This window comes from Arvicola amphibius, chromosome 3 (assembly GCF_903992535.2).
Source record: "Arvicola amphibius chromosome 3, mArvAmp1.2, whole genome shotgun sequence".
In the NCBI taxonomy this organism is placed as follows: Eukaryota; Metazoa; Chordata; class Mammalia; order Rodentia; family Cricetidae; genus Arvicola; species Arvicola amphibius.
Window position 1 is genome coordinate 162,226,938 of NC_052049.1, and position 23,045 is coordinate 162,249,982.

The 23,045-nt window shown below is 43.4% G+C and overlaps 1 protein-coding gene across 2 annotated transcripts in view; it reads right to left on the bottom strand.

Annotated features, from left to right (window-relative positions):
• Pls1 (plastin 1) overlaps positions 1 to 18,984 on the bottom strand; it is a 93,841-nt gene extending 74,857 nt beyond the window's left edge. Inside the window, exon 1 of one of the 2 annotated variants that reach the window (XM_038322910.1) lies at positions 18,888 to 18,984. The gene's annotated coding sequence lies outside the window, so the exon portion shown is untranslated. Of the gene's footprint in view, positions 1 to 18,878 lie in introns of both variants that reach the window. The other variant, XM_038322911.1, reaches the window with a different exon arrangement.
• Positions 18,985 to 23,045: the final 4,061 nt, after the last annotated feature.

The window sequence follows — 23,045 nt, forward strand, 5'->3', positions numbered from 1 at the left end:
ACTTCATTAGTTTATGACAAAACTCACTTATGATTGATTAGCGTGTTACTATCACTAAGTATTTCAGTTGACTTTCCCATCCTTCTAGGAGACTTGTGCCAGAGTTACTAGTTCACAGCCTGACATGATGTAGCAGTGGCCCCGGCCAAACCAGCTAACTTCCCCTTTCTTAGCAGTGAGCAGGCGTGCAGCTAGCTAGAGGGACTGACCTCTCCTCACCACGACACAGGGAGATGCTATCCCAATGTCCAGTAAGATAAGGACTCTTCCCTAAGTCCATCGATTCTTGTTTTAGATAAACTGCAGAGCCTGGGGTGAAAACCTCAGAACCACTGCTGTCAGGCTGTGTATCTCAGGCCCGACAGCTCCACCTCCCAGGGCCTTTGCTTCCTCCCCCTTCACAGGCACTGCTGCAGAGTTCTAGAACTGACAGAAGTTGAGGGCTCTTCTCCAGAGTGCTGGGGGGGGTGAATATCTCTGGGAGTTAATCACCTGGCTTCATGACTTGACACATGCAAAACAACACTGTCTGTCACACTCAAAACAGGAGAAAATGTGCCTTTGCCTTGACACAAGATTCCCCAGTGACTGTCTCAAAGATAAATTCTGTGACCTACTCTGGTCCTCTTCCAACGGAGTCAAGAAGGAAAGTATACCTAGAGTTCAATTTCTGCTCATCTTTCAGAAGCAACTGAAGTGCTCAAAGGCCTGAGAATTTTCTACAAATTCTGGTTGCTAATTCTGATTATATATTTTTAAATTATACATGAGATGCTCTGATACTAAAAACCAATGAATGTCACCATAGTTTATTTCATTAAAAGAAAAAAAATCTTGTTTTTTAAAAATCAGCTAAATCTCAACAGAGAAGCATCCTGCGACCTAAGCACTCTTCCTCAAAAGTCTCAAGATCATCAAAACACAAGGAGAATATGAGAACTGAGACAGGCAAAGAGAGCCTAAGGGCTCAGAGTTAAAAGTAGAATGGGATCCTGGAACAGAGGGCCGAGAGGTAAAACAAAGGAAATAATAAGTACCCTGTGCATTCTAGTAATAGAACAATATGAGCACATTAATCATAACTAATATAGAATGCAGTATAAGATGTTAATAATAGGGCAGTGTGCCAGTGAGGGGACACAGGGAATATGCTGCACATTTGCTTGATTTCTATAAAAGTTTATCTAAAAAATAAAGTCTATTAGTAATTTTTAGCATCACCACAATGAGATACCATCTCACACCTGCCATCGTGGCCATAATTAAGGAGACAGATAACAAATACTGGTGAGCATGTATTATTTGGAGAAACACAAACCTCTTCCATGTCTGCTAGATAAAGAAGCTTTGGAAAAGGTTTGCCAGTTCTTTGAAATGCAATTACCATGTGACTCGGCATTTCCTCTTCTGGACACTACAAATACCCACAAGAAATAAAAGCAGGGTCTGTAGCGATAACTTAGCCAGTAAGCGCAATGGCCACGCAAAGGCTGCTCGTCCAGGGAACTCAGTGTCATAACCCACTATTCATATGGTGGCTCACAACTGTCCCTAACTCCAGCTTCAGGGGGTCCAACATTCTTCTGACTTCCTTGGACCATCACAGGGTGCACAGGCCTATGTGAAGGTAAAATACCCTCACGAGTAAAATTTTAAATTAAGAAATGAAAATAAAGCCAGGTGGTAGTGGTGCATGTTTTACTCCCAACACTTGGGAGGCAGAGGCAAGCAGATCTTCAAGTGTGAGGCCAGCCTGGTCCACAGAGTAAGTTTTAGGACAGTCAAGGCTACACAGAGAAATCCTGCCGTCAAAGAAAAAGAAAAAAACACCAGAAAAAAGAAAAAGGAAGAGATGAAAACAAATGCATTTTCCTCAAAAAACTCTATAAAGGTCCTGACAGCATCATTCAGTGGGATTGTGAGTTCATGCTCCACCCTGCTCTGAGTTCCTCCATACTGCACAAACGCAGTGGCTTTTAGCCCAGAGTGACTCCGCCACCTTCATTTGAATACAGGCACAGAGAAGGAAGGACTTCACATCTTGTTTATGCACACCACCTGTCCTGCATGAATCATGAGACACGGACTCATGACTTATTTATGCAAACGAAAAGGTTAACACCTACAAACTTATCAAAGTAGACTGGGCACACACAGGCACAAGGGTATTAAAATTGTATCTAGAGGCTGAAGAGATGGGGACATGGGGAGAGTCAGAGCTTAAAGCACTGACTCTCGCAGAAGACAGGGGTTCTGTTCTCACCACCCACACGGCGGCTCATAACTGTCGGGAACTCCAGTTCCAGGGGTCTGATGTCTTCTTCTTATCTCCACAGGCACCAGGCAGGCAGGCATGTGTGTACATACATACACGCCAGCAAAACATTCATACATTTAACATGAAATAAATAAATATTGAAAAGAAATAAAAAGTGTGTGTGTGTATGTGAGAGAGAGAGACAGAGACAGAGAGACAGAGACAGACACACACACACACACACACAGAGAGAGAGAGAGAGAAAGAGAGAGAGAGAGAGAGAGAGAGAGAGAGAGAGAGAGAGAGAGAGAGGAAACAGGTGGACAGACAGATACCAGGTTCATGTGTTTAATGACCATACCAGATCAACAAAGGGAGTGACATTCTCTCCTGGACCCCACAAGAAGAGCACCTCACACTACAATGCAGTATCCACACCAACCTGCCATCTCCACTATTCTGGGATACCCTAAAGGTCCCTAGGGCTTTAGCTCAGAATGGTGCTCTCTAGAAACGCCATCTACCCATCCATCCCTTTGTCTGAGAGCTCTCTGGACTCAGTTCTTCGTGTCTGCCTCCAGTAGTCCTCTTTGAACTCTGTGTTCTTAATCTGTGTGTACATGCCTCAAGTAGAATGTACGGCCAGGGTCCTTTGAGTGATTCAGATTGGAATGTTAGAACCTGTGTTTGCCAATGGCCAGGTACCAGGAGGAATCAGGACTACTAGGTAAACTGTGGCCAATGAAACTGAACAGGTTGTGACATTGTAGAAAGACACCAAGAGTGTCTGTGTTTCTAATACGACATGCTCATGACAAATGACTAAAGAGGAAACTCCAGACAGACTGGACAAGTGGATTTTTACAGTGGTGCAGCCATACAATATGGACTATTACCGCCATAAGACACGTATTAACATATACTACAACATGGGTGACGCGTGACAACATTATGCTATGATAAGCCTGTCATGAAGGGTCACATGCTCTGCGATGGGCGTGGCAATGCACACCTGCAGCAGGAGAATTAGAAACTAACCATCCTGGCAGGAATGAAGATATTATAAGACAAACTCTGTTTCTCCCTTTGGCTATCAGACTATACAACAGACCCCAAGATTTTGGAATTTCTCAAGAAATCTCCTATTGGGAGAAGGAGAAGGCTGGGAGCCTGGTGCTAGCCACAGCTCAGGAAGAAAAGGTAAACCTAGATCTCCTCTTAGGACCTCAAAGTTGGACATGGGGAATCACTAAACCACTTTGTTCCTCTTCCCAGTGTAACCATATTAAAAATATTTTATTTTTCTGCCTTTAATTATTATTTTCTTTTTTAAAAATCTTTTTCTTCAATAGGACTATTAAAAATGTATGGTGTGGTCTAGTTTGTTGGGGCTACCTGGGCTCAGAGTCTAATCTTAATAATGCTTAATAATTCTTGGTAACAAGAAATTCAAGGCCAAATTCAGCAGCATAGAGTTTGAGGACAGCCTGGGCTATATGAGATGATCTCAAATAAATAATGAAATAGGATCCTAGTAAAATCACAAAGAAAGTCTCTGTACGTGGGGACAGAGAGGAGGTGGAGATGGGAGATAGAGCTGGAGAAGGAGGGGATGCTAGTAAGTACAAGGCAAAGAAAAGATCTGAAAATTGATCATGTAGTTTAATTTTTGTTTTTGTTTGTTTGTTTGTTTGTTTGTTGAGACAAGGTCTTTCTATATAGCCTTACCTGGCCTGGAACTCAGTATGTAGACCAGGCTGGCCTCAAACTCAAAGACTATGTAAGGTAAAGACTTTAACAATGAGCAGTTAATATGAAACCTCTTCATTAATATGAAGTCCTGCTTCCGGGTTTTGTGACACTTTACTCAGTGTCTAAGTCCACAACAGAATGCAGATAACCTTTGCATTAGAAGCTTTTAGTGTGTCTTGATGTCCCAATTAGATTAAAGGAACACAAGTGGCTGGAGGCCCCCCTCTCATGTGTCCAGGATGTGAAGCCATATACAAGATATCTTCACTGATCCTTAACAAATATTCACTTGCAAAAATGAGTATCTTATATGTTCCCTTTGAACACTGTTTGAAAATCCAGTCATTTCTTCTTAATTACTAGAAAATTGGTCCCGTGGGTAAATATATTTGCTGCTAAGCCTGGCGACCAGAGTTCCATTCCCAGGGCCTGCATGTAGAAGGAGAAAACTGACTGCCATTGTCATCTAACCCTAATATGTATAGGACAATGGCACAAACACATGCACACACAAAATGAGGAAATGCAATACAAAACAACGAAAAAGAAAAACCATACTATCTTCCATTCTCTTTTAAAGCATTCTAATCACATTGGTAAAACTAACCTTGTAAAAAGGTTTCAATGAAGGCTCTGTCTCCTATAGCACAATGCATTTATTTATGCAGGAAGACACAGAATAAAGAAACTCATGGCACTCCATCCACTTACAATAGGAAAATTAATTGTTGCAAACTAGTGTATTAGTAAACACTTCTTTAAGCATTGTTGTAAGCTACTCTCCCAGCCACTTTCAACTTGGTTTCTCTCAACACAATAGTAACACATTTAAATCAAATATTCATTTATTTTAAAGGTGAAATTGGCTTCACATGCAAACACTATCTCCTGCGTGTCAACCACTGTTAGTTAATTTATATTTGGAGTTGGTTTAGAATAAATAAAAATTGCAGTAATCTTTACTATTGTGAATTCAAGTTATTCAGCTCATTCTAGGGAAAGGTTAAAGTAGCTCAAGACTTTCTGTCAATAAAGCCCAGATGGGGACTTAACAGTCTTAATTGTTCCCCTCATCGTGGAACACACCATACATTCCAAGACTCAAGGGATGCCAGAAACTGTGAGTAGCACTGAATCACCAAGCCTACATTGTGATTTTCCTTAGAACTTTTGCTGAAAGTTTAATTTATAAAACAGGCACGATGAGGTGATTTGAGTAAGCGTGGCACCCATAGGCTCACATACTTGAATACTTGGTCACCAGGGAGAGGCACTATTTGAGGAAAAGGAGGAGTGGCCTTGTTGAAGGAAATGTGTCACTGGGGATGGGCTTGGAGGTTTCAAAAGCCCAAGCCAGGCCTACTCTCCTCTCCATCCCTGCCGAAAATCGGGATGCAGAACTCTCAGCTATTTATCCAGCACCATGTCTGCCTGCATGTCACCATGTTCCCCGCCATGATGATAATGAACTAAACCTCTGAAACTGTAAGCCAGCCTCAATGACATGTTTTCCTTTATAAGACTTGCCTTGATCACGGTGTCTCTTCACAGCAAAAGAACAGAGATTATGACTAAGACACAACAGGAAATTAACAACAATGACCAACAAAGTCAAACATACTGTAATAAAATTCATGTCAGTGTTCTTAGTCATGGTGGCACACACCTGTAATCCTACCACTGGGAAGCTAGAGGAAGGAGACACAGGAGTTCAAGTTCAACCTCAAAGCCAATCAGTAAATTCAAGGACAACCTGAGCTGTGGGAAACTCTCAACCAATGTGTCTCGCTTCACACCCCATTGCCTGATGTATAGTAGGCTTCTCATAAACCAATGAATGGGCGTAAACATGAATTAATGAGGGGTTGAATATACACCTCCCCTACTGGCCGCATGCTGTGGTGGTTTCATTAGGAGTGGTCCCCATATGTTCATAGATTTGAATGCTTAGTCATTAGGGAGAGGCACTACTTGACAGGGATTAGGTGGGTTTGGGGCTTTCAAATGCTCAGGCTGGGCCTAACATCCCTCTCGTCCTGCTTCCTGCTGACCCAGATGCAGAGCTCTCAGCTCCCTCTCCAGCACCATGTCTGCCTGTATGCCACCATGCTCCACGCCATGATGATAATAGACTAAACCTCTGAGCCTGTAAGCCAGCGCCAGTTAAATGCTCTCCTTTATAAGAGTTGCTGTGGTCATGCTGTCTCTTCATAGCAATAGAACACTGGCTAATACACATACTTAATACTTTATTGAATCTTCTATATGAGAACAAGGTCTTTAGCACCTATTTTTGTACTATAGTTGTCTCCTTTTATTTGTGATTTTTGCTTTCTATGATTTTGGTTATCCATGCCAACCGTGATCCAAAACTAGGAAATGGAAAATTACAGAAATAAGTCATAAATTTTAAACTGCATACTATTCAGAGGATTCTATGAACACGGTACTGAAATACTACAACAATCGATCTCAAAGCCAAGGTAGCAAAGGATGGGTAGCATACAGAGTGGGGTGTTCTGGACAAAAGGCTCACACTGTAGGGTGGAACTCAACCACACACCATTTCATGCTGATTCTAGATCAGTTCCTTGGGTATCAGCAGAGGTCAGTAGTAGCCTAAGGCTGGACTATAATGCTGAGGTCATTTGCCTCCTTCAGCTCATCAGGGAGGCACTGTACTCAATTCCTGTCACCAAAGAGAAGGATAAGCTCAATCGTATATTACATTTGAGTAGAGTTTATTAGTATGTGTGTATGTGCGTGTGATGTGTGTGAAGTGTAGGTGTGATAAGGCGTGTGTGGAGACCAGGGGACAACTTTCAGGAGCTGGTTCTCCCCTTCCACTGTGGGTTCTGGGGATCAAACTCAGGTCGTCAGGCTGGTGTAGCAAGCTCTTTTACCCCTCAGCCATCTTGCCAGTACCGCAATAAAATGTATCTTGATAGACAGAAAACACACACAGATGTGTGTCTTTTGGAATCACAGCTGGTTGTCTTCTTACTAGTGTACATATTTTTAAATTCTTAAAAACATCTAGTAATGAATAATGTATATATAAGCACCTAAGTCACTTTATATACATATATACATTAAAATCAGAAGTAGAGGGTGTAGTGCCTGCTTTTCATCCTGCCTAGCTCTTGGCCACCTGGCTAGTTTATGCCCCAAAATAACAACACACAAATTGTATTCTTTTAAACACTGCCTGGCCCATTATTTCTAGCCACTTATTGTCTAATTCTCACATCTCTTGCTTTAACCCACATCTAATAATCTGTGTAACACCACGAATGGTGTCTTACCAGGAAAGATTCAGCATGTCTGACCTGATGGCTGGCTTCATCGCATCTGTCTCCCTGAGGAGAGGCACAGCGGTCTGCCCCAGAGAGGAGAGGCGGGGCAACTGTCTGAGCCATCTACCTCACTTCCTTTTTCCTGTTCTGTCTACTCCACCTATCTAAATTTTGCCCTATCAAAAAGCCAAGGCAGTTTGTTTATTAGCCAATGAGAATCCTCCATCAAGAGGGGCTGGAGAGATGGCTCAGAGGTTAAGAGCATTGCCTGCTCTTCCAAAGGTCCTGAATTCAACTCCCAGCAACCACATGGTGGCTCACAACCATCTGTAATGGGGTCTGGTGCCCTCTCTGGCCTGCAGGCATACACACAGACAGAATATTGTATACATAATAAATAAATAAATAAATAAATAAATAAATATTTTTTTAAAGATCAGAAGCAGAAGAAACCGCATTTTAGGAGCGATTTCAAATGGCATTATCCACACGTGAGTGCACTTTAAGAACTAGGTACTTCCTACTAAATACTTATGGGCATGGAGAAACCTCCAATCCGGTAGGCCTGGGACAAGCCTATGACTCAATACAAGCTACAGAATAATGTCTGTCTACAACCTTGTACTCCCTACAACCTCTGGCACTAGAGATCTTGCCATGGGCGGAGCCTACCGTTTTCTGTCCTACCATCAATCTAAGGTTCAGCTGGCCCTTTGAAATTCTCTCCTCATTACTACTCCCTGATATGATCCAAATATGGTTTGAGTGTATTGCCCAAAAGGTCATGGGCTGGAAGCTTGTTTTCCAATGAGGCTACGTTGTGGTTAGAACATTTAACAGACGGTGCTTAGTTCAAGATAATAATGGTATGCGGGCTCTCCTTCCGGAATAAGATAAATGCATTCTCGGAGTCAATCAGTTCTCTCAAGTGGGTTGTTACAAAAAAGAGGCACTCCTAGGCCGGGCGGTGGTGGTGCATGCCTTTAATCCCAGCACTCGGGAGTCAGAGGCAGACAGATCTCTGTGAGTTCGAGGCCAGCCTGGCCTACAAGAGCTAGTTCCAGGACAGGTTCCAAAACTACAAAGAAACCCTGTCTCAGAAAAAAAAAAAAAAAAAAAAAAAAGGCACTCCTATATCAGGTCCTTTGTTCGGGATATAACCAATTCTCAAATGTTCTTACAAAGTCAAAGAGGCTGTCAGCAGAGGCTGCAAAATCTCCAACATTCAGCCTATTAAGATGTCAGAGCAATAAACCACCTTTCCTTATCAAGTACTCAGATGTGGGTATTTTAGTAAAGCAAGAGAAAACAATTACGCTCCCCTGCCAACCACTTACCAGATGGTGAGCACCTAAACACCCTTTAATGCCTACATTAAATGCCCGCTCCTCACTGAGGCTACAGCTCAGTGGTAGAACAACTGCCTAGCAGACAATAAACTGGGTTCAATCCGTGGGACTACAACAACAGACATCCCTTCCTCTACTGTTTTCTCTACATAAATACGCATCAGCAGAGAGGAAGGACTCCCTCAAGAACTGTGGCAGAAGCCGTCCTTCCCATGTCCTAAGACTCCAGTGAGGCTGAATTTAGAATAATGGACTCATGAATGCTGCTGTTAGCGGAAAAACCACAGCTCTCCTCTAAAAGGAAGTAAGGGATGGCTAACTCTGGAGCCATTTGAGTAACCATGTCCCAGGAACACAGATTTAGGTTGCCCCCAAATTCCGTGTTCCTATGTGGAAGGAGTTTCCCAAAGCTTTTACAGTTTCACAGAACAGAGAAAGTCATAAATCAAGGCAAGCTTAAAACCCTTGGCGGGTAAATCAAAGAGACAGGCGGGTACACGATGGGGGAAGCTTTCCCAAAGTCTTAAGTGCTATCTGATGGCGTTCTTAGCTTTTGGACTGGTAAAAGTCAGTTGCCTGCTAAGTCAATAGATTCTAAAAGGTTCTTTCCCCTAGTGTCACAAGAGGTCACAAGTTCCAGCACAGGGGGGACAATCAAGCACTACTTTTCCTGAGGGCCAGAATTTAGTCTGAGATAAGATAACTAGCCCATGGGCCTGCAACGTTGCATCTCTCCACAAAACCGAGATCCTAATCAGCCAGTCAGTTATGCAGACACAGCTTCCTTTCAGGAGTTTTCTTCAGGGACAGGTGCAGTTTCTCTTCAGAAGTGTTCGTTCACATGGCAAAGGAAAACTGAAGACTTGGATAGCATTCCGTCGGCAACTAACAGCATTGTTCCCCGCTTTTACCCCGGTCAGCAGTGCAAAGGAACGAGCATGGCAAGCATATAAACAAAAATATACAGTTTATGAAGAAAAAAGTTCTTAAAAATTATACCTAATTTTTAATTTTTAAGTGGTGACCATCAAGGGAAACCCTTCCCCTTCTCTTCATACTGGGAAAGAGGAAAGGGCTCAGAGATCCAAGGCTCCAACTTTAGGAAAGAGAGAGCCAGCCCAGGAGGCCTAAGGCATTCCCTGATCCTCAAAAGCAGCTGTGGTCAAGTGTTCCCAGGTCAGCCCATAGGAGCTGCAACAACCATGGTGCAAAGCACCCAGGCTCCACTCTGACTTGACTCGAGAGTCCTAGAGTCCTGTCCCACTGTTCTAGAGCTGCCAAAGCTAACCAAGGTGTGGCAGGCCTGTAGTTTCTACATGGAAGCCCGGAGATGCCTTTGTGGGGCATCACAGTGCCCAGGGAATGCGCTTTAGCTTTGACTGGCAGAAAAGTAGATAAGGGGTTAGTAACCTGAAACTGTGCCCTTTTTTCCCTTCTATTTAAAGCTATATCAAATCAATATAGTTTGCTATTTAATGAGTAAGCTGCATTGCTACCCACAAAGTATGGTTTCAAAATGCAGACAGACGTCACGGAGACACAGTGCAGTGGATCAGTACCTGACTATATGGAGGGTGGGGCTTCTGGAAAGGAAAAGTATATTACCTCATTAAGGGACTACTCAGCCTCTCATCTGCTCAGAAGACTGCCTGCCTTAGGGGTAGGGGGGTGGTCTATTGGCAGGTGACTGATAGGCGTTGCTAGATTAACTCTGCTGGCCTGGAATTTAATATGTCAACCGGGCTGGCCTCAGACTCAAGAGAGATTCATCTCGCCTCTGCACCTGAGTGCTGGGATTAAAGGATGCACAGCCTGAATTACCTTGTAAGAGAGGAGACAGCAGTGTTTGATGTCCTAACTTTTGAGCAGATCAGCATCTTGTTCCCACCCAGAACCACAAGTGGATTCCTTTAGAAAGGGGTTCATCCTCAAGTCCTCTAAGGCTCCTGGAACAACTCTCTTCTGAGCGTGTACCCTAAAGCCATTAGGAGATGTACTAAAATTAGAGAATAAACATGACCCATTTCCACCATGAAAATGTAGAGATCTAGTTCCAAAATTGCTCACTGTTAGGTCTCAAACCTGGGACAGGGGGCTAAGGTGCCTATTTAACATATCAAAGTGGACCTGGCTGCCAGGTTCTCCCAGCAGCCCTCAGTCTCTACCTGCTTCAGGGTTTGGCTGGCATACCCTGCCCCCTACCCTAAACTTCACCAGCCTACATTTTGGACTAGCCTTCCCTCCCCCAGTTGCCCTTCCCTATATAATTTTGGTTACCTGCCCCTTTTGTCTACACTTTACCTTCCTGGCCTTGTGGTCTGGTTGTGTCTTCTCCCATCCTCCCTTTCCACACACACACACACACACACACACGCACGCACGCTTGCACGCACGCACGCACGCACACTCAGGGGCGTATAAAGAAAATCGCCATTACTGTTTTCTTTCCGATATTAATTTGCTTGTATGACAAGCACTGCTGGAACACATCACCGGGATTTTATGAGCTCTTTTCACGGCTAGCACCTCACTGACCCGATAATAAAACTCTGTAAGAACTGGGCCACTCTTTAAAAATATGCCCTGGACCAAATGGGTGTCACAGTAAACTAAACCTAAGGAAAGAAGTAGAAAATAGGGCCTTTGCAAGATTTAAAAAAAAAAAAAAAATCTGAACGAGCTCTCCAATGGAAAAGCGCCAGAACCTGAGAATTTCTGGTCCGTTCACAAAGGTTATAAACACTAACTTGATATCAGGCTACGGATTCAATTATATACTAACTTGATATTGTATTTCCACCAAATTATTGATGAGCAGCATTAAGACACGCAGCAGACTCATTTATCAAACCTCAAAACTCTAGTTTTCATTGATTTTCATCTATAAACACTACTCGGTAAGTATATATTTATCATCAAGGACAAAAATTGGAGGAAAAAAGGAATCAATATAAGTATAGAAGATAGCTAAATTTACAGAGACAAAGAGAAGTGAATGCAGAGAGCCAGCTCGCGTTGTCGGGCATCCACTGTAAAGGACTCATCTGGACCTGCTTTCATCTTCCCATCCATGGGAACAGTGTGTGAACTCTGCCTGTACCTTCCGGGGCATTCAAACTGCCTCATTAGGGCTGGTTTTAGGCCCTACACTGAAGTGCTTCCACTCTGCCTCTTACCATTGGGATCTGTGAGCGTTGGCTTACCCAAGCACACTAAGGGGAGAGGCGGGGCCAGATGAGAAGATACGGATCCATGAAAAGCTACAATGATACCTCGAATCTAATCCACACTCTATTTTGGCAATACTCCTAAAATCCTTTACTTCTTGGTTCCAAAAGGTTGAAGGAACTTTTGTACCGCCCCTTACTGTTTTTGTTACTGTTTCTGAACCAAGGTCGCATGTAATAGTTCAGGCTAGCCTCTTTCAGTTAGATGTGCTGGGTAGCCAAGGATGACCCTGAGGTTGTGACTCTTGAACCTCTATCTCCTCAGTGCTGGGTTTTCAGGCCAGCAGCTGCACCACATCCAGTTTATACAACGATGAGGATGAGGATCAAATCCAGGGCTCCGAGAGCGCAAAGCAAGCACTCACAAAGGCGCTATCGTTTTGTTAAAAACAAAAACACGTATTTTCTACATCTGCATCTTTCAACAACTTAAGTTTTTCCCAACAGCATAGTAAAACTGGTGTCCTCTAGTGTTGTAGGTAAACCTTTGGCTTTTTGTCATAAAGAAGTTCCCACCCTCAACATACACACTTACTACATTATTAAAACATCTACCTCCTCTAACATCAAAAATACTGTGTTTCCTCATGATTTCTTCATGATTAGATTAGATCTCTCTCTCTCTCTCTCTCTCTCTCTCTCTCTCTCTCGCTCTCTTTCTCTCTCTCTCTCTCTCTCGGACAACTTTCAGTAGTCAGTTTTCTTCTTCTACCCCATGCTTTCTGAGGATTCGAACTCAGGTAGTGAGGCTTAACAGCAAGCACCTTTATCTACTAAAGCCATTTCAATGGCCCCATCTTGGATCTTTTAAAGAAAGCATGCCTATATAATGAGTAGTAATCCAAATATTCTTGTGGGTTTTCTTACAACTGAATTGCTCTAAAACTCAACACAACAACAAAAACCCTGTTCATGAGGCTGGAATTTAGCTCTGGTAGAAATTTACATAGCAAGCACAAGGCCCTGGGTTCAGACCCAGCACTGGTAGAAAAAGAAAATCAGCTTATCACTTTACTATAAAAGATAAAAATCTTCGAGCTGGGTGGTGGCGGCACACGCCTTTAATCCCAGCACTCGGGAGGTAGAGGCAGGCAGATCTCTGTGAGTTCGAGGCCAGCCTGGTCTACAAGAGCTAGTTCCAGGACAGATTCCAAAGCTACAGAGAAATCCTGTCTCGAAAAAACAAAAAACGAAACAAAAACAAACAAACCGAAAAACTTCTTCATAACTAGACCTTATGAACAAAGCTATCCAGATACCTCCAAAAACATTTTCCAATAAAATGAATGTTTTAAGAGGGAAAACATCCTGCCAATCTAACTCTTCACCAGTTCTGTGCCCACAGTATTAAGACACAATTTACCAAAGAAAAGAATAAAAAAGAAAATAAAAAAAATTTGCTTTTACTGACGCCATGCCCACACACCAAACAGGCTCTTCCAGTCATGGGAATAATGAAGAGAAATAGGATGATCAAAGTTGACCCAGCCTCACATCCCATGTGACCTTATACAGTAGCAAAGTTCCCAGCAACTGGCATTATATAATAATTTTATAACCAATAAACATGGGTGTAACACAGAGACCTCTTTCTCTTTCTCCAGTTTTTAGCATCACCCACAATAAAATGATAATTCCAAACCGTAGGATATATGAGCCTTTGGGTGTTAAAACAATTAAAGGTAGGAGCCGGATGTCACTGGGCCCTCTTCAGACCTGGATTAAATGTCCAGGAAACACCCAGAACTCTGGGGAATTCCAATCTGTCTTCCATGTCAAGATTCTCAGGAGAGGGCTGAGGGTTCATCAGGAGGGAAAGAGCTCATTCCTCACAGGCAACTCAGTAGAGCACCTGTGGCCAAATCTCGGCTCTCACAAAAGAAGCTGTAAGTTACCTTTCCCTGAACAGCTGACACCTTCCCTCCCTGAGTATCCCTGCCCACCCCAACTACTGACTCAGCACTCTCCAATCTCTCTCTCTCTCTCTCTCTCTCTCTCTCTCTCTCTCTCTCTCTCTCTCTATATATATATATATATATATATATATATATATATATATATATATATACCTCTAGTCTGTGTACCACTTGAGTTGCATGCCTGGTGCCGGAGGAGGCCAGAAGAAGGCATTAGATCCCCTAGAACTGGAGTTACAGATAGGTGTGAGCTGCTATGTGGGTTCTGGGAATGGAACTAGAGCCCTCTAGAAGAGCAGCCAGTGCCCTGAACCTCTCAGCCATCTTTCTAACCCACCAATTTTGGGGATGCACAGAGACCCTCTTCACAAAAGGAGTCTCCCTACAGGTTTATGAACACAATCCTCAGGCCTGAAACCAAGGCCCGCACAGAATTCAGAAGTTTCAAGAAAAGGATTGTTAGGAAAGAAAAATCCTTACAAACCCTGGCCACCCAAAGTTGCTACGTTCCTCCGCAGATGGAACTTATCTTCAACTCCAGAGGAACTGCACGGATCACCACCCTCACCCTGCACTACCCAAAAGAAAGTCAGGACCAATCAGAAACTCTTCTAGTGTTCTATCCAGAAAAAAAAGGCTGCTGCTTCCTGTCTCTAGGAAGGCTTCATGTGATAAAAGACTAAGTGGAACAAAAACAAATAGCAAAAAGATCCATTACTATTGCTCACTTTATCAAAGTCTTGCTAATGGAATATCGAAAGCAGTGGTCTTTGCCCACTCTAAGAACCTGTTAAGAGTGCCCACAGAGAGAGACATTTGATTGTTTGAGCTCTTGGGGCCTGAAGGCAGGCCATCCTGGGGTCAAATCTCAGCTCAGTCACATGCTGACTGTGTGGCCTCACACAGATAATTGTTAACACTCTAAGTTTCGGTTTCCTCGTAAGTAAAATGAGGGTAATAATTGCATCTACCTCCTAGGATGCTTTGTAAAGGTTAAATGTCTGGTGTTTAGAAAACACTTTAAAACTAAATACTAATACAGTATTGCTATTATCCCGAGAGAGCTACATAATACAGTCTTACATCTTAAACAAGGCCATGGTAAATTTTAACTTACAATGTAAACTTATACTTACTATTTGGGCATGTTTAAATACATGGAACATCAATTCAAACATATTGAATGACTTGTCATTTATCTAATAGGGTTTAGTTTTTGGTTTTTTTTTTGTTTTGTTTTGTTTTGTTTTGTTTTTGATTCAGGGTTTCTCTGTGTAGCCCTGGCTGATCTAGAACTAACTCAGTAGACCTGGCTGGCCTCGAACTCAAGAGATTCTCCTGCCTCTGCCCCTGAGTGCTGGAACTAAAGGCGTGTGCCACCATGGTCCAGCTCTAATATGGCTTTTTTAAAAATTAAAAAGCTTCTTAGTAGAGCGATGGTGGCACACATCTTTAATCCCAGCTCTTGGGAGACAGAGGCAGGTGGATCTCTGTGAGTTTGAAGCAACCCTGGTCTACAAAGTGAGTTTCAGGACAACTAGGACTGTTACACAGAGAAACCCTGCCTTGAGAGAAGAAAGAGTTAAAAGTTTCTCCTCCATCCCTACCCCCAATAGGTTTCACCAAAACTGGCCTCTACTTCCTGAGTGCTGGGATTTCAGGATTGTAGCACCACACCCAGTTTATGGAGTGATGGGATCAAACCCTAAACTTCATGCATGCCACCTGGCCCATCTCATCTGCCTGAGAACTTCTGCTGACCAGGCCAACCCTTCCTTTACCTGCTGCTAACCACCAAAAGCTCCTTTGGCCTGTCCCTCAGCACTTGTCTCTCTCTTTGCCATTTTTATAAAAACAGCTCTCATTATCTGTCAGCAATGAAGGTGACCGATCATAGCATGAATGTCAAGGGCGAGAATGTTTCCTCAGTGTTGTGTGTCGCTCAACAGACTGTGTTTTGATTTGCAAAATAGCCATTTGCAACATCTGTCCCAAGGCAACAAGTACATTCCAAACACTTCAACTAGAATTCAGGTTTCGAATCATTGCCTTCTGTCTTATTTTTCTAGGGAGAGTCTGAGCTCACCTTTTCCATGTCTCTCATCCTGCCCCATATTGCTGGGTCAAAAGGACCACTCCGCTGTCCCCTCTGAGAGGATGGGTCTGGCACAATGGAGTATCTATCCTAAGAGGAGAAGACCCCACTGTCCAAAGACTCTGGGATAATCCACTTTTCTTTCGCCTTAAGTAAGCTAAGCTAGCAATAGCCTTTCTAGATTCGTTCACCATCCTCATGTACAAACTTCTGGGTCCCCAACCTCACCCAACACTCCCACCCCAACTCACAATCCGTGCATCTGATCAGGAATTGGCCAGTGATTCTGTGTCTCTCATTTCTCCCAATGACCCAAAGAATTCCTCCTTTGCACACTCAGGTCAGGGGCTAGACAAAGTACTCTTGTGTACTTTATCACCCTAACTACCCGCTTTCCTCACGGCAAAACACACTTTATTTATCCGTGCAATGCTGTTGAGCATCTGATGCAGAGCAGTGTCATCATTGTGAGGACAAACTGTAAAGGGACCGTCCCTCAGAGTTCATCTTCTGGAGTGAGAAGCATGGCGACAACAACAGGAAGACACAAAAAAGAAACTATGTTCCGAGAAGTGCTTGTAAGATTTTAAAAAGATGTTATAAACCCACTATTACAAACACTACCAACACCCCAAACCTGAAAGAGCAATTTTCAACACCTCTCCTTTCTCCCCATTTTATTTTTTTAACCACATCTTTACCTTACATAATTTCTTTTTGTTTTTTTTTTTTTTTTTTGGTTTTTTTTTTTTCTTTGAAACAGGCTTGAAACTCTTGCGTAGATCAGATGGACCTCAAACTGGCAGAGATCTTTCTGCCTCTGCCCACTGGGCACTGGGATTTTTACAGACAGGCATCACATGTGGCCTTTACATGATTTTTTTAAAAAAGTAATTGTTTTATGTGTATAAATGTTTCAACTGCATGTATGTCTATGCACTGGGTACATGCTGAGTGACAGAGGAGGTGAAAAGAAGCCATTTGTATCCTCTAGAATTGGAGTTACAGATGTTTGCAAGCCAACACATAGGTTCTGGGAATCAAACTAAGGTCCTCCGGAGGAGCAGCCAGAGCTCTTTACTGCTGTGCCGTCTCTCCAGCCCTGCCATTTCTTAAATCTGTGTTCTCCACTCTGCGTTTATGGTTAATCCAAGCCCTAGAGAAAGAACACTCCTCTTCTGTGGTTTTCACCCCATCTCCAGCACTCCCAACTAATCTGTGATTTCTGGATTCATAAATCATTCCAACTTGTTCTCTATCCTGACTGATCTCTTGAACAGCCCTAAGGTGCCCTCTTGAATCACAGAACAGCCCCGCCAAATCCCCTCAAGTGTCCCGCCTCTCACAAACAGCAGCTGGAAAGAGTCTGAACTTAGTACTGGGTGTGATCTTTAAGTCCTGCACTTTCCGGAGTTTACACACCTAACAACTGTCAGATCAGACAATAGGAACATGTTCGAAAATAAAATTCGAGAAGCTGTATCCAAAAGGGAGAACAGCAGCACAGACAGAAGTCATAAAATACTGTGTGTTTGGGAAGATGCAGAGAACGACCTATGCATGCACAATGAGTTCAAACAGGGAGGGAGGCAAACAAGCAAAGAAAAGGGCAGCAAACCCGAAAGTGTACATCAGGCTTGAGTCAAGGTGGCTCTATCTGCAGGAGTACAAGAGGCAGGAGCCCAGCAGAAACAACCAACTTCCTGCCTCAATCAATCTGCAAGGGAGAAGGTGGAAGAGAAAGCAAGCTCAATCATTTAGCCAACAGTGAGGAGAGGATCAGAGAGGCCCAGTAAAAAGATCCCTGAAATCAGAAGACCAGGTTCTCTGGCCCAGCTTTGCCCGGAGGGGCTTGGGCAGGCGTGGCGAGTCACCTAACCTCCCCGGTCTCAGCTTTCTTTCTCATTTGTAAACTGAAGCAGTTGAACTGGCTGACCTCAAAGGTCCCTCAGTACCAAACTAGACCAACTGTATATTATTTCTCCCATTAAAACATTCATCATGGCAGGAAAATGGGGGGGGGGGGTGCCCCTGCGGTCTCTTTCTAGTTTTTTCTTCCTCAACTTCAACTTTCTGTTTCCTAAACTTACTTCAATTATGTGCCTCCCACATCACAAATTTAATACTTTCCTATAGAATTTCACTAATGAATTAAGTTTAGAGAGGAATTGATTACAAGAGGTGGGGGTGTAATTAAACGCCCTTGTTTCTCCTTTCTGGGACCAAAACATCGGTCTCTGTACTCATCTTGAGATTCTGGTTATGATTTTAGAGTCCTCCAAGAAATGTGTCCATTCAGCGTAAGCTCCATACATACACAGCTTTAAGGTAAAATACATGTCCGTATAAGCCATGGAGTGTAAATAACCGGAAGGGTTAATTTCCTTCTTTTCAATGTTGCTCATTAAAGCCTGGGACGCGGGGAATAATGCTGAAAACAGGTTTTTGTGTTTTGTTTTGTTTAATTTGTAAAGTATGTACTTGACAATGCGGCTCGCTGAACCGCACAAAATTCTTGGCACTGACTTTTTCACTGAAGGCTGACATTTCTTATGCTGCATCCAGAAGCCCTAGAGCTCCAGGAAAGGCACCAAAACCAGCAAACACGGCTGCAATTTCATTCTGCCTCTATTTGAGCCCGTGCACCAGAGGCAGACGGAGCAGTCATACAATTTAAGAGCTACACAATAGTTCAGAAAGCCTCGTTAAACAGCCAGGCAAAGTTTAAACCAGAAAACTTGGTACCCCTCCCTTCCATGATGCCGGGTATCGCGATGCGCTTCCCGGGCAGTGGTTTAAGCAGCTACACAACTACTTCACACCTGAGCGCCAGACTCCCCCGCAGGGCAGGAGCGCGCCCGCAGGTGCAGGAGACGCCCGGGGCGAGGAACTGAGCCACGCCGGTCGCCGCTAAGGCAAGAACGGCTTTCCTGCACCGCCTCCCTCTCCAGCCCTTCACCCGCGTGCGCGTCCGGAGACCCGGTACCTGCGGTACCTGCGGCGGCTGTCCCGCAGCTCTCGCCCGCGATCCCGGCGCTGGCTCGTCCACTGCGCTGCGGCCACCTCTTGCCCGCCTGCCTCTTAGCCGCCGCGCTCGCGTCACTGCGCGTGCTCGGCCCGCACCCCCGCCCGCACGCTTGGAATCCACTTGCCGGGTTTTAGTTGCTGCACCCAAGGGAGAGGCCGCCAGACCTTTGGGTTCAGGTGAAAGGAGACTTGCAGGAGCTGCGGAGGATTAAGAGAGGTGGTCAGGCGCTGCAGGGGCGTCGTCCCTGCTCCCCACACTTTACCAGCACAATTACGACCATCTGCACCCCTGCAGTGAGTTTAACACCGTGATTCTCAAACAAGAGGTCATCGGAATCACCCAGAGACTTTATTCAAACAGCTCTCAAACCCAGAGTTTCCAGTGTGTCTGCGCGTTTCTAATGTGCCCCCAGGAAGCTGGTGCCACTCAGTGTGCGTACCACTTTTGAAAACCTGCAGTAAAAAATTTCTCTCTTCCTTTTCCCCTTTGGAGAATTCAGCTAATCCTTCCTCTTCATTTAATGGCCACACCTATTTGAAATAAATAACCAAAGCCCATAGTCAAACAAAGGTGCGATCTTTTTCTAAGCATGTGAGTTGAGCAAATGGAATGCAGCTTCAAGAGTTCTTGTATACTTGGCTGGTAGCACAATCCATAGCTGTGCAGGGTACCATGTCGTCCCTTTGCTGCCCTTTGATCTAAGGTCCTCTGTGCCCCTTAGTATCTAGTCTAGAAGTGATGCACAAAAAGGTGGCCATCAGGCCGGTAGGAATAAAGCTTGAGAAGGTGATTGAAACTGTCCAAAAGAAGTGGATGAGTAAATAAATGTGGAAGTGGACCAAAGAGGAGTGAGAAAAGGATTTTTCTCTGCCTAGAAAAACTCATAACCTAAAGTCTCATAAACTTAACGTTTTTATCGGAGCTTCGATCTACAAGAGGAATTGTGTTCTCACAGAGAATTTACTTAAACTAGACGTGTATGTACAACTTGACCAAGCCACAACCATTTCATTCTTAGCTATTATCAAAGAGAAATTAAAATAGATGATCACACAAGGACTTAGTAGCGCAGTGATCTATAATAGTCAAAGTCTGGGAGCTGGAGAGATGGCTCGGTGGTTAAGAGCACTGACTGCTCTTCCAGAGGACCGGGGTTCAATTCCCAGCACCCACATGGCAGCTCACAACTGTCTGAAGATCTAGTTCCAGGGGATCTGACACCTTCATACCAATGCACATAAAATAAAGTTAAATAAACCATAAAAATATTTTTAAAAAAAAATAGTCAAAGTATGAGCCGGGCAGTGGTGGCACACGCCTTTAATCCCAGCACTCGGGAGGCAGAGGCAGGCAGATCTTTGTGAGTTCGAGACCAGCCTGGTCTACAAGACCTAGCTCCAGGACAGGCTCTAAAGCTGCAGAGAAATCCTGTCTCAAAAAACAAAAACAAAAAAAAAAAAAGTCAAAGTCTGGAAGGAATTGGCTTGTAGACAGGTGAATAAAAACCAATTGTGCTACATCAGTACAATGGAGTACTACTTGGTACTGAAAAAGAATAACCTAGTCAAAGGCTTCAGTACAGGTTGCCATGCCCTCCTCTGCCGGGAGGGAATGGGGAGATGGCAAATGCACAGAGACACACGGACAGAAAGAAGCTGAGACGGGATGATCTGGGCTCCAGAGTGGAAAAGCCACAGCACCCCGGAAGCTAAGTGTGTTTATTATATACAGTTGAACGGGATTGTGGGGTTATGGCATGTAGCTGAAAGAGGCAAGCTTAGGGAGTCCCAGTAGGAGAGCAGTCTCTGCAGGGAGGCAGTTTTCAGGCAGCAAACATGAGGGAGGGGGCAGAAAGCTATGGTGGCTCAACCACACTATCTATGCTTGTAAATGGGCCACAGGAAGACTTTTCTATCCCTTTGTGTCTGACCTGGGGAAGGTTTTGCCACCTCCAGAGGGCTGAGACATTGGGGTCCTCCACATGGCCAACCGCTGTCAAAAAAAAAAAAAAAAAAAAAAAACACATTCACTTGGGACTTCATTAGCTCCCTATAATAGATAAATCTCAAAATCATAATGCTGAACTGAAGAAACGAAAAAGAAAATACATAGTGTATGTGAAGTCGAGCCTAAAATGACAAAAAAAAAAAAAAAAAAAAAAAAAACAAGTCAGTAATTGCCTGGGCCAGAGATGGAGAAAGAAAGGACTGCAATAGAATAATGACAATCTTTTGTGGGGTCACAGAAATGTTCTCTATATTGATAATAATGAAGACTTTTATGGATATATGCAAATACCAAAGCTAAAATGGATACTTTACATAAAATTAATTTTCTAAAAATTATTGCCCAATAGATTTGGAAAGAAAATAATAATCAAGTGCACTTATATTCTTTCTTTATAGTAAAAATATTAACCGAGGTAAGTCTATGAAAACATGCAAAACATAAATATGACATCACTTGATTTGGAGGGAAGGCAAAAGAATCTCATTCCCTCTAAAGGAAGGTAAAATAATTAGTTTTTAATCATTTGTAAAGTAACTAGCCCCAAGACACAAGTTGTTGATGATAAAAACCCAAGTATTTCCCAGAAGTTTCTCACAAATCCAAAATAGCAGGGTATATCATTAGAGATGCACATGATTATAAATGAAATTGTAAGCGGGTCTATAATCCTAGCTACTTGAAAAGCTGAGGCAGGAGGATTACAAGTGAAAGACCAGCTTGGACAACATAAGGAGATTTTTACAAGAACCTGTGCTTCATCCCAAGTACGAGGAAGGTAAAGAGGAAGGGAGAAAACAATTGTCTGCTCAACTGACTATATATATCCCCACCAAGAAAACATAAAATTTTCAAACTCAGGGAGAAAGTTGGGCATGATGGTACATGCCTTTAATCTCAGCAATGGGGAGGCAGAGGCAGGCAAATCTCTGTGAGTCCATGGCCAGCTTCATCTACATAGTGAGTTCTAGGACAGACAGGAGACCCTGTCTCAAAGAAAAGAAAAGAAAAGAAAAGAAAGAAAGAAAGAAAGAAAGAAAGAAAGAAAGAAAGAAAGAAAGAAAGAGAGGGGAGGGAGAGAAAGAGAGGAGAGAGAGAGAGAGAGAGAGAGAGAGAGAGAGAGAGAGAGAGAGAGAGAGAGAGGAAATACCTCATTGAAATTGGGAAAAAAAATTAAGCAAGGAGGTTCCAGGTCAAAGCTCTCAACTCAGATCATATTTGCTAAAATTACTCTGCTGAGAATCTAAAGATTAATCATTTATAGTGGTTAAATTCATGCCTGTAATCCCAGTACTTGGAAGGCAAAGCAAAATCAAGAGTTCTAGGCCAGTCTCTTCTACATAGCAAGTTCAAGGCCTGCCTGGGCTACGTGATACCCTATCTCAAGTAAAAACATAATGGGGGGGGGCAGAGAGTGACTGAAGTAATAGTCTCTGTAGCAAGAATTCACAGGGAAGAGATGCTGTATTTAATAGCACGAGTATACTGTGTTTATAGTAACCATGAGCTGGAAGGATAGCTCAGTGGTTAAGAACATTTGTTGCTCTTGCAAAGGACCCAGGTTTGATTTCCACTACCCACATAGTAGTTCACAATCATCTGTAACTCCAATTCCAGGGGATATGATGTCTTCTTCTGCCCTTTTCAGGCACAAAACATACACTCTAATTCATAGACATGCATGCAGATAAAATACTCATCCACAAAGTAAAATGAATAAATCTAATTTAAAATGTTTTCAAATAAAGATCAGTAGAAAATATATGTCAAAATTAACTAGGGTTCCTTAGAGGAGCAGAATTAATAGAACGAATATATATCACAAAGGGGACGTGCACAGCACCTGGAGAGGTTAAGAGTCCTGCAGCAGCTCAGCAATCCCAGTCTGGTACTGGATGCCTGGAGAGATGCTGTTCTTTGGACCACACTGGAGAGCTGCAGAGGCTGAGCTCTGATGTCAGGAAAGAGTGGCAGCAGCAGAGTGGATTCACTTACCAGCAAGCGGCAAAGTCAGGCAGGAGGGAAGCAACTTTTTGGTAAGGCCTCCTTATATCTGCATGCCACTCAGTGAGAGGACAAGCCTCCGAGGAGGCTTTGCCATCTAGGTTAATCCTTCCA